Raw genomic sequence first — 11692 nt, forward strand, 5'->3', positions numbered from 1 at the left:
AACAACAACAACTTGCTATTGAAAAAAATCTAAATTATGATGAGTTGTATCTGAAGTCTGGAATGACGTCATGTCATGCTTCCAGAGTGGACAAACGGACAGGAGATCTTCATAAACAGCAGCGTGAGGGGAACGACCAGGTAAGATTTGAAATCCTTCTTCAGTCTAGACAGTACAGACACTGGCTAACATCTGAAACTCAAATAGCGAAACAAAGAAAAACATACCGATGCCGTTGGAGTTTAAATTGTGCAGCACAAGTTTAAAGTAAGGCATTTCATTTGTGTTGCATATGAGTGTTGCACATGAAGATGAAACATCTGGTATAAAAGTGCAAGAGTGTATCTTTTGTACAACAGCATTACGTAAGTTATGCATTGTCATATGCACACAACACAACACATAGAGAGACGCAGTCGTAGGAGATGAAGATCTCAGGCTTCCTTCAACAATGCTCATTAAAGGAGAAAATTGTGCAAATAAAAAATTTGAATCTAAGACATTAAATAGTGCAGAAGTTAAAATATAGGGCTTTTCATTTGTGTTGCATATGACATATACATTGAGATAAAAAAAATCGGGTATAAAAGTGCAAGAATGGTGTTTTTGTGCAACGTTGTGCACTGTTCAAACAAAATCTCAGACTCCCTTCAACTCTGGTGATTAAAGGTCCCATATTGTAAAAAGTGAGATTTCCATGTCTTTTTTTAATTATATTAATATAATAATATTGAACTTTATTTGTATAGCACCCTTTAAAACCAATAGTTTACAAAGTGTTTTGACAGATGAAACAAAAGCACATACAAATCAATACACATTCATACACGAGAGAGAGAGAGAGAGAGAGAGAGAGAGAGAGAGAGAGAGAGAGAGAGAGAAAAGGTAAAGTGACCATTTAATAGCATTGTCAAATGACTTTAACAGCACAACATTCAACCGACAAACTGATGCACAACTTAAACAGCTTTTCGTGCACCCAGCTAAGAAAATCACAAGCTTTCTGACAGTCACGTTGGCACATTTATGGCAGAACTGTGAGAAATTCTGTCACGCTGCGTAGACAGATGAAGCTGAATGGAATAAATTACATTTCAAACTGACGCCTTCTTGGCAGCGAGCTCAGCCGTGGATCTGTTAAATTCATCGTGGATGCGACGTGTTTTCCAGTCAAGAGGATAGAATAACGAGACCACACAGTCCTGAGACACTAATAGACGCAAATAGTTTCACTTTGAAAAGCTGCCCCCAGTTATCGGGATAGTCAGAACAATATTTGTCTCACAGTTAGGAATAGGAATGTTTGTCCTATACTTTAGAGCAGGGGTGTCAAACTCCTTTTCACTAAGGGCCACCCTGGAATATGAATATCACATCAAGGGCCAGGCATGCTTTAATTGAGAAAAGTAAAATATCTTTGACTGTATTGCTGCATGTTGCTTTTTTTGCCGTTAGTCACATTTTTCGTCCTTTTTGTTGCTTTCTCTGACACATTTGTCACTTTTTCCGACTTTTCGCCCACAACTACATTAAATGTATTGTGAACCTACCGCGGGCCTTGAGTTTGACACGTGCTTTAGAGGAAACGGAAGATTTGAAGTGCCGTAGTTGTTCCCTTTGGATGTATGATGGGACAGTAAATCTCAGGTAATCCGTGTTGTATTTTAACCTCTGCGCCTTGGCTTGGTCATTAATGTATTGTCACCTTGATCTAAAGTCTGGAAAAACAATAAAAATTCCTCCTCTGCACTAAAGCAGCTCAGTGGCACTCATTAGCAGAAATGAAACGGATTAAATGTGAGCGTGAATGTACTGTATGTCGCTGCTCTACACTAGCATCATGTCTGCTGATTGGAAACTGCCTTTCATCACCTTTTAACAAGTGGAAACAGAGCTTGTTTAGAGAATATATCCTCATGGTGAAGTCCCTTTACGGATTCACAGGGTTTAATACTCAAAATAACTTATGTCATATTATTTAAATATAGTATTTCCATTTAAAACTTCTTTAAAAATCTGCTACTTGTAACCGTAATCTAAAAATCAAGTGAAGAGCTTCAATAAATAAAGTTCAAAATCTTCACATTTAATCTAAAGATAACACTAAATGTCATTAAATAGCACTTTAAGTCATCTCAGTTTAAAAAAAATCAACATTTTTGGTCTGTTTTCATTAAGTTGCTACCGTTCTCTTGATCTGAGGATGTACAATGTTCATTTGTCTTTTTAAACCTGTCTGTAAGTGATGATCCCCCCCACACACACACACACACACACATTATATCTTTGTAAACACATGTTTAACCTGTTTTTTTAACGACCTGCGTGCGGTGGAACTCGACCCCTTGAGGCTCTGCAGGGAGGAGAGTTCAAAACCTCCGGTCCGACTGATCAACAGCAGATGAGGACGGTGACACTCTGATCCGACGTTGCACGTCACTGGTTTTATAAAGGTGAGTCAGGCACAGAAATATGGCGCCGTTGATCTCGTAAATCAGCAGGACAGTAACTAAATACTGGGCCTGGGTCTCATGAATGTAATCGTACAACAAGAGTCAATCATACTTACACTAACTGCTGTCAAGTCTGAGAATAAATGTCCCAACTGAAGAACTATAAAGTGCTAAAAGTTGTGTTGCGGTGGACCGACTTAACCTAAATGTCCCTCGAGGTTCATATCGGACGGTTTTCGGACAAAACACGAGGTCAAAAAGTGCGATTAGGTGACGTTGGACTGCCGTCAACATGATGCTACAACTTGGAAAGAATTTGCATGTTACAAATATATGGATTTCTTTTGTAGCTTTCCTGATGTAGCTTTGATCAGTTAGCCAGAATTGTACAAATATATCAACAAGTTGCTTGTGCTGTAGTTGTCGAGTCTGGTCTCGAGTCAAGGCGTTTTTTTATTGTCTCGGACTTGTCTCAGACTTGGCCATTGGTCTCGCCAAATATTCTAGTTGGTCTCGTCCAAGTCTGGCAATATGTACTTTTTTTTTACTTTTAACTTAACTTCCTCCTAGTGTTTTTAAGTTGTGGACCTGCTGATGATATGCCCATTGCTGCTCACTTGTGTGTGTGTGTGTGTGTGTGTGTGTCTGTGTGTTTTACGCACAAGGTTTTGTTTATATAAAGATTTGCAATATTATTACAGTCGCTATTTAGATGAGTTGAAATTTAATTATTTAGAAAATAGCTGTGCTGTCATGACTCTGTCTGATGCTGTTAAGGGGTTTGGAACCTATTGGACATATTATGCTGCAGACCTTGAAGATGACATAGTATTAAGAGTGTCAATGGTAGCGAGTAGTATGAAAGCCCGAAATTCGTGATCGGTTGGAGTGGTGGAGGGGTCAAACAACACAGGACTTTATCCCAGGAGAACGGGGTTTGTGTCCCGTGGGTCACATTCTTCTTTTCCTAAACCCAACTGTCCCGTTCTTGTCCCGGTCTTCTTTTCCTAAACCCAACAGTCCCGTTCTTGTCCCGGTCTTCTTTTCCTAAACCCAACAGTCCCGTTCTTGTCCCGGTCTACTTTTCCTAAACCCAACTGTCCCGTTCTTGTCCCGGTCTTCTTTTCCTAAACCCAACTGTCCCGTTATTCTCCTGTGTGTCACGGAACCGTACCTTTTATGAGCCCACCCACGATCTTTCACGGCCAAGCGCGATTAGATAAAGAGCGTTTAGATATGACGCTAAAGGAGACTTTAGCTCCAATAACAACTCCAAAGGCACCTGAACAAGCGTCCATATTTTACGCAATGGGAGTGAAAATGTGTTGCGTCGCCCTACTTTAATAATTGTTGACGCTTTGTGTGTTGCACTTGTCTGCATTTGTGTGTCTATGTTGGCGTTTGTGTTGTTGCTGTTTTTTGCTTTAATTGGCTGCGTGTTATTGTTGGTGTATTGTAGCCTACGTTGCAAATGGAGGGGAGGCACATTGTGTTTCACCTAGAGCAGCAGAAATGCAGGCACCGGTCCTGACTGGGACGGATTCATCTGCAAATTTGATTCTTCATTTGTCAAACACATTGCAGTCGTTGCGTAATGGAGACATGTGGGCGGACCACCCACCCTGCAGCTGCTGAAACGGAGTCCACAGAGAATAGTTACACTGTTTCCACAGGTCACTCGTGTCTGCTGTAAAATTTGTGAACCAGGAGCACGGTGTGTGTTTTTATGAGCATGTGTGTGTTCAAACTGTAGCAGCTTGATGAACACATTTGCTGTACAGGGGGGGATAAAAGAATTAAACGAGCATCTTCTTGCATGTTCGGTTAAAACAATTGAAGTTGCAGCACTTTACGTGAACTCTCCAACAACAGAGGGTCATAAATCTGCTCCGATGAGTTACTGCAGCTCAGGGATGCTCGGGTGTTTTGGTCGAGGGGGCTGCCGTGTTGTAAAATAGCCAAGACCATCACGCCATTGCTCATGGGAAATTATCAACCACGCAAAGAAATAGTCCCACCGAGGATTTCCTGACATCCTCAGCCACGTGACATGAAAGCCGGAATTCATGAGAGAAGAAAACCAGTTTTTGTGCAGCCAAATTCAGATCTGTTTTCTTTTCAGCATGAATTTCAAAAAGCTGTTCATTTACATGGATTTGAGTGAAAAAAAATATTATTGTCAAAAGTAAACTGGGATTTGTTGCATCTTCAACAACAACAACAACAAAGCAATATGAACTTTATTCCCTGCATTTATAATCAATAAAGCAAATTACACTTGATGTACTGTAATAGTTAAACAACATTTAAAAAACACCAACTCTAGTCTCCTTCATAGAGACTTTACAATAGAGACCACTGTGCTTTATTGACTTATCTTTGATTGATTTACAAATATTGAAGAATATTAACTGTAAAATAAAACCGCCTAGATTAAATTCAGAATGTCCTACGCCTCGAATAAACCTGCAGAACAGGTGGAGTTTATACTGGAGGACAGCAGAGGTGGAAGTAACAAGTTACATTTACTCTCAGTACTGTAATAAAGTAATTTCTTGTGTTCTTGAGTATTTTCAAAAATCCATAATTTTACTTTTACTTAAAGAGATACTCTGCCGATTTTAAACCAGCTCTGTGTCATCTTTGTGTGGGCAGTGAGTGCGGCTGAACAGTGTTTGACTTCTTGCCAAACATCGTCATCTGCACACACTGCCCACACAAAGGTGACACAGAGCTGGTTTAAAATCACTTTTTATTTATTTATTACAAGTATTGTACTTCACTACTTTTCAGGAAGTGATGTTGTTTCATTAAACATTTAATGCAATTTATTTTGCAGCCTAAGGGTGTTTTTTAATTTTAACAGTAGTCTCAAATATCAACATATAACACCCCCTTTCTGAAAATGTAACACAGGAACATTTACTCAAAGTACATTTTTACACCAGTAAATATACTTTTACTCAAGTAAAATTTCTTTATAGTTACAGCACTTTTACTTCAGACATATTTACTGAGATAATTTGTCAAATTATTGCGATGATCAGTTAATAATTTTAGTAATTTCTCAAGCAAAAAAGACATTTTCCCATTTAGCTTCTTAAGTATTTGCAGCTTTTCTCAGTTTAAAATTGTTGTAGATTAAATATCTGGGCTGTTGGTCGCACAGAACAAGTTGTTTGAAGACACCCATTGGGGCTTTTGTAAAGTGTGACGAGCTTTTTCCACTCTTGTCTGACACTTAACGATTAGAGCTATAGTGCGTAGTTTCTGTCGCCCCCGTGAGGAATTCTAAGTAATGACAACAAAACTGTCGGCGCGTCCACATGATACAAGCCTTTCGTGATCACTCAAGTTTCTGCGCGGGAAAGTCGCCGGACGCCACAATCTTCTGAACATAGTCATACTGAGAAATCCAGAAAGAGTTGTGTGGAGCTGATATTCTTAATTAGCTTTGTGGCAACGGCTTGAATGTAACGGACGTTCATTAATATCAAAAAAGTTACGCACTAAAGCTTTAATGAAATTATCCAAAATACATGCCGCGTCAATCAATTGGAAAGTAATCCTCAGTTGCCGCCGTAGCCTGAACTTTTTAAGATGTTTTAATAAAAACACTGACACAATCTTGGGCAGTAAACTTCTTTCTTTTCGGTTAAATTCAAAAACATAGTTCCCAGATAGCGTGCAACAGATTTTCCATGACTTTATCTGCTCCCCGTTGTGCTTCTCGGTGTTGTAAACCTGCCTCTGCATTGGTTTTTGAAGGACTAGACTAGACCAGATGGAGATGGAGAAGGCTGTGAAAACAAGATGGCTGCCAAACTCGCCTGGTTTCATCAGCGGTCGTGGTCCTGTGGGTGTGCTGGGTCCAGATCCAGAGGTGAGAGGCAGTCACAGGCAGACAGTGACAGATCTGTGGGACTGGGGGACTTCTCCGCCCCGTGTTTTGTCTGTGGTCCTCTCCGTGTACAGTCACGGCGGACAGGCGGCTCTTAGTTTGACGTCGGAGGGCGGGGGGGGGGGTGCAGTGGCAGGCCTCGGGGAGGTTTGTGAGATCAAAGACGACCAATCGCTGGCTGAGCTGCTCCACTTAAACCCAACAGGCTGACAGGCTGAAGTAATAACACACATGACTTCATGACATCATGGTGGAATAATGATGTGGATCTCTTGCAAAAACAATAGAGAGGCTTAGAAAAGAGTGAAGCTCGAGTTTCTCAGCGGCAGAAATCATTAATTGTGTTGTCCTTGGGTCAAATTTGACCCGTTTTAAATGTTTTTTTACATCAGAAAGATAGGTTTCTTTCAACCAAATTGCCCCAAAATAACATGGATGCATGGATGTGCTTCGCAGGTGAAATTAATGATTACTTTCATTGAACTTTGGGTGTTTTGTTCAATTTTATAGCATTTGAAAAAAAAATTTAATGGTTTCATTAAACTTTGACAGATAAGCCAGTCTGTGATCCACTCAACGTCCCCTGATCTTAACTATTAGTCAAAATAATTCATAATTTCTGCTTTTTTTCAACTCAAATTTTTTTTTATATAATGTCATATAAATTAGGTTTATTGACCATGAATAAAAAGAGTGTTAGAAACATCGGAAAAAGCGCCAAAAAAGTTAAATTTTCAATTTTGATCCCTAAGGACAAGAAGTTGAAGGCCAACACAGTCTCACGGCAGTTTGTGAAACGTTTACGCAATTGAATCTATTGATTCGTGTACACGGACACGTTTATCTCGTTTTTTTTTTTTTTTTTAAACTAATGTATTTCAATGGGAAGCATCTTTCGTGATCACAGCACGATTCTTTCTGTCAGTCGGGCTGCAGCAGAGACGCTGCAACCTGATCTCACAGAATTCCATGAAATGAACACGGCCCCTTAACTCAAAATCTGTGGCAGTTTCACGGAATCACCGAAAATTCCGTCATGGGCCCACGGAAGAATTACGGGTTGGGTTTAGTAAAAGAAGAACGGGACGGTTGGGTTTGGTAAAAGAAGAACGGGACAGTTGGGTTTAGGAAACGTGACACGCGGGACACGATCCCCAGTCTCCTAGGTGAAATTCCTGTGTTGTTTGACCCATCCACCACCCCAACCAACCTTTTCTGCCTTTCATACTACTCACTACCGTATAGTCGCTCTTAATACATTAGTTTAAAAAACGTCCTGACCGTCAGGAAAAAACGAGATAAACGTGTCCGTGTACACAAATCAATAGATTAAATGACGGGAAAATTTCACGAACTACCGTGAGACTGGGTTGTGATGGCCGACGGGAAGACAATACGAGGGTTAAACGTGTGTGAGACATGCAGCAGGAAGTCAGAGTGGCTAAATGATAATGATGAGTAGTTATTTTAAGAGTTGGCTTGATGGCAGTGTGGCTAAATAAAAAATAACAGCAGGCTGCACTGTTCGTTAAACCTAACAGAACAAAACGCGGGTGAAGTTTGAGTGCTATGCTTCCTCTGTATAGCTAGACCTCTAATTGTATCAAACTTTTTCAGGTTTTTGGGATTAAGTGCCACTTTCAGGCCAAGGGAACATCGAGGAAGTCGAGCGTTCATGAAACTCCTAGAACAGCAGCACTATAAAACTGCTAGACAAATTAAAACATATTTATTTTTTAGGTGTTTGTATCAGAAGTGGGGCTGAAAAATGTAAAAAAAAAAAAACCTAAAGGAGGCGCTAACAGAGCTCTAGGGTCTGATGTAAGAACACGTTCAAAAACCAAAACCCTGGCATACCTGAGTAGCTCACCTGGTAGAGTGTGCGCCCCTGTGTGCAGAGGTCCAGTTCTTGCCACTGTGGCTGTGGGTTCAATTCCCACCTGCTGCCCTTTGCTGCATCCCATTTCTCTCTCCACTTTCATGTCTATGCTGTCCTATCAAATAAAGGCCAAAAACATAAGCACTGGATATGTTTCTTTTGTACTGTTTTGTATGTTTTAATAGAGCACTTTCCAAACAAACCAGGTTTGTGCCAAAGTGCTTTACATCAAACATAATTGAGCAAAAAAATAAGTGAAGCTAAGTGAAGAAAAGAGAGGAAAGGAGACAAAATGATATTCAAGTATTATAGATCGTATTTAATGTGCCTGAAGTGAAAATATGAAAGTGTGTATAAACACACAGCAGGGTGAGACTGTGAGGCTGCAGTTGGTGGAAACAGTGTGATGGATGCCTGGTTTTCTTGATAGTGACATGAAAAGTGTCTGAGGAGTCACACAGTGTGAGGATTACCTGCAGGCTGCTGCCACCTAGTGCCAAAACATCGGTTATTGTAGAGCAACAAAGTTACTTGTACTTTGTCTTTTCTTCTCAGGCCACACGACATTTATCTGATCCTTCAACAAGAAAACACAGACAAAACAATGGAAAGGGTCCTTAGTCCATAACTACTTTTCTTTCATCCCGATGTGCCATTTCCCCCTCAGACACAAAACTTACCATAATAAAATTCAAATTCAAGTTGATATGAAATATTTAACTCTGGTCTAGCAGGAGAAGCTAGCGAACATCTTGTGAGGGCCGAGCCAAGCGCCATCTTTCTTCACATTCAGCCGAAACACTGACTGTGTATATGTTTGAGATGGAAAGTATCACATCCATCATCTGTTTGAGACAGTGTGAGTCCGTCAGTGGGCTGATGGTACCAAGATGGACGAGGAGAGGCACTTTGGAGGCTTCTCATTTTACAATAATGCACACACAACAGTAACACTTGGAGTGTGTAACGGACTCATAAGAGGCAGTCCTATATAAGCAGTGATGGAGGAAGTATGCAGATCCTTGTACTCGGGTCAAATTTGACCCATTTTCAAAAAGTTTCTATATGAGAAATGTGGGTTTCTTTTAACCACATTTTCATAAAAAAAATAACGTGGATGGTTCCCTACAACGCTCTTCACAAGTAAAATAAATGATCAGTTCACTACTTTCATTGAATTTGGGTGTGAAAAAACAAAAAGGTGCATGGTCGACGGGAAGACAACACAAGGGTTAAGTAAAAGTACTAATACAACACTGTGAAAATACTGTTACAAGTAAATAAGGATAAGTACAAAAGGAGACGTAAGAGACATCATGTGACTTTGACACCTCTGTTTGCATCTTGTTTCCTGTCCATAGTTAGTTTTTTTTTAAACCATGACCGTGATCTTTGCCTTAGCTTTTCTTGCCTAAATCTAACCAAACCTTAACGGATGTTAGATAAGCTATGATAGATTAGATAACATATGGTCGTTTTGGAAGACAGTGACAGTGTATTTGTGTCGTTCAGTTCAACATATTCTCACTCCCAACTTGTCAAAAACTGACGCATGGTCAGTGGCCCCACCAGGCCTCTGAGTGCAACAATGCAGGGAGCACTACTCGGGTGTGACAGGTGTGTCAATAAAGGTTTGTTAATTTTGAGAGGATTCATTGCATCTCTTGGAGAGTTTTTATTATTTATTGGCATGATTACTGTTACCTTAAAAGGATAGTTCAGATCTTTTTAAGTGTGGGTCTATAAGGTATTTATCCTGTGAATTAGCCACAGCAGATGGCAAATTGGCTGCAAGGACGAGCTCACTTCCTTCTTGGGGCCCAACCTGTTCTCACTCCAAATTCGTAAAATACGGACGTTTGGGCAGTGGCTGTCAGCGTCAGAAACAACGCAAAAATCACCCTTCAGCATGTGTGTAGAACGCACCGGGGAGAGCAGCAGCTACACCGCGTTCAAAGATGACGTAGCACTAAAAGCGACTACGGTAGCGAGTAGTACAAAAGCCCAAAAATCCACATAGGGAGGTTGGTTGAGGTCAAACAACACAGGACTTTCACCCAGGAGACCGGGGATCATGTCCCGCATGTTACGTTTCCTAAGCCCAACCGTCCCGTTCTTCTTTTCCTAAACCCAACCGTCCCGTTCTTGTTGCGCGTGTCATGGAAACGTAAGCCTACCCACGACCTTTTCCTTAACCTAACTGCGTCAAAAGTGACGCCAATAGTCGCAACCAAGCGCATTTAGATAAAGCGCGTTTAGATAGGACGTTAAAGGAGACTTTTAGCGCAATAACAATGCCAAAGGCACCTGAACAAGCGTCCGTATTTTACGTGATGCGAGTGAAAATGTGTTGTGGGGGCTTTCAGGTAACGTAAAAACTCGATAGGCCGTCTCTTGAGCCAATGTTTGGTTTGTCCGTTCTGGGCTACTGCGATGCAAAATGGCTGGCTCCAGGAAAGAGGCTCTTTATGTTTGATTATACACTAATGAAAACATAGTTATGAATATTATATTTCGGCCAATAGATCCACTGAAATCCTACACTGAAAAACTTTTCACCGTAAATTTACAGTAATATACTGGCAGCAGCTTCGCCAGTGAACTACTGTTTATTTACAGTAGGCATACTGTTTTTCTGCTTGCTATGCTATGCATCCTGATAAAGTTCCCTTGGCCTTTGGAATTAAAATAGCCCCCCCACATCATCACATACCCTTCACCATACCTAGAGACTGGCATGGTTTTATTTCAGTTAGCCTAATAGCTGGTTTGATTTGCATTGAGAGATGATTTTATGGAAAGTACCCCATGCCAATCTCTAGGTATGGTGAAGGGTATGTGATGATGTGGGGGGGGCTATTTTAATTCCAAAGGCCAAGGGAACTTTATCAGGATGCATAGTATCCTGGATCCATGAAATAACCTTTAAAAATAAAAGTCTGCCTGCCTCTATGGGAATTTAACATAGGGATGGACTTACTTATCCCCCCTGTATTTTAAGGAAGAACATTTATTTATTTACGATACATTATTCATTCACAAAGAAAATTGGTGTCCTTAAAGGTTGGATTCTTCCTAATTTTTTTAATTAAGGCATTAAGATCAATTTCCAAAAGATGATTTTTTTTATTCCTCTTTTTAGTCAACTTTAGCATGGGTTCATAAACTTATGAGCACCACTGGATTCACTGGCTGCAGTGTAATTCCCACCTTTTCCTTTATTTTCCCAAGATGCAATGGATTTAACAGTAACTGTAATCTGTAACTTTCACAGATAGTACTTTCATACTATTTTTTTAATTATTATTTCATTATATTTTCTCCCAGAATGCATTGCCCTTTACAGTACGATCCTGTAACACATTAAAACAGTAAGATACTGTGAGATTTTAGCATCAGAGGTTTTCAGTGTATTGGTCCTTAAATGCTCACACGGGTCAAGGTTCTTGTGTAAATTTC

This window comes from Sander vitreus, chromosome 18 (genome assembly GCF_031162955.1).
Source record: "Sander vitreus isolate 19-12246 chromosome 18, sanVit1, whole genome shotgun sequence".
Classification (NCBI taxonomy): Eukaryota; Metazoa; Chordata; class Actinopteri; order Perciformes; family Percidae; genus Sander; species Sander vitreus.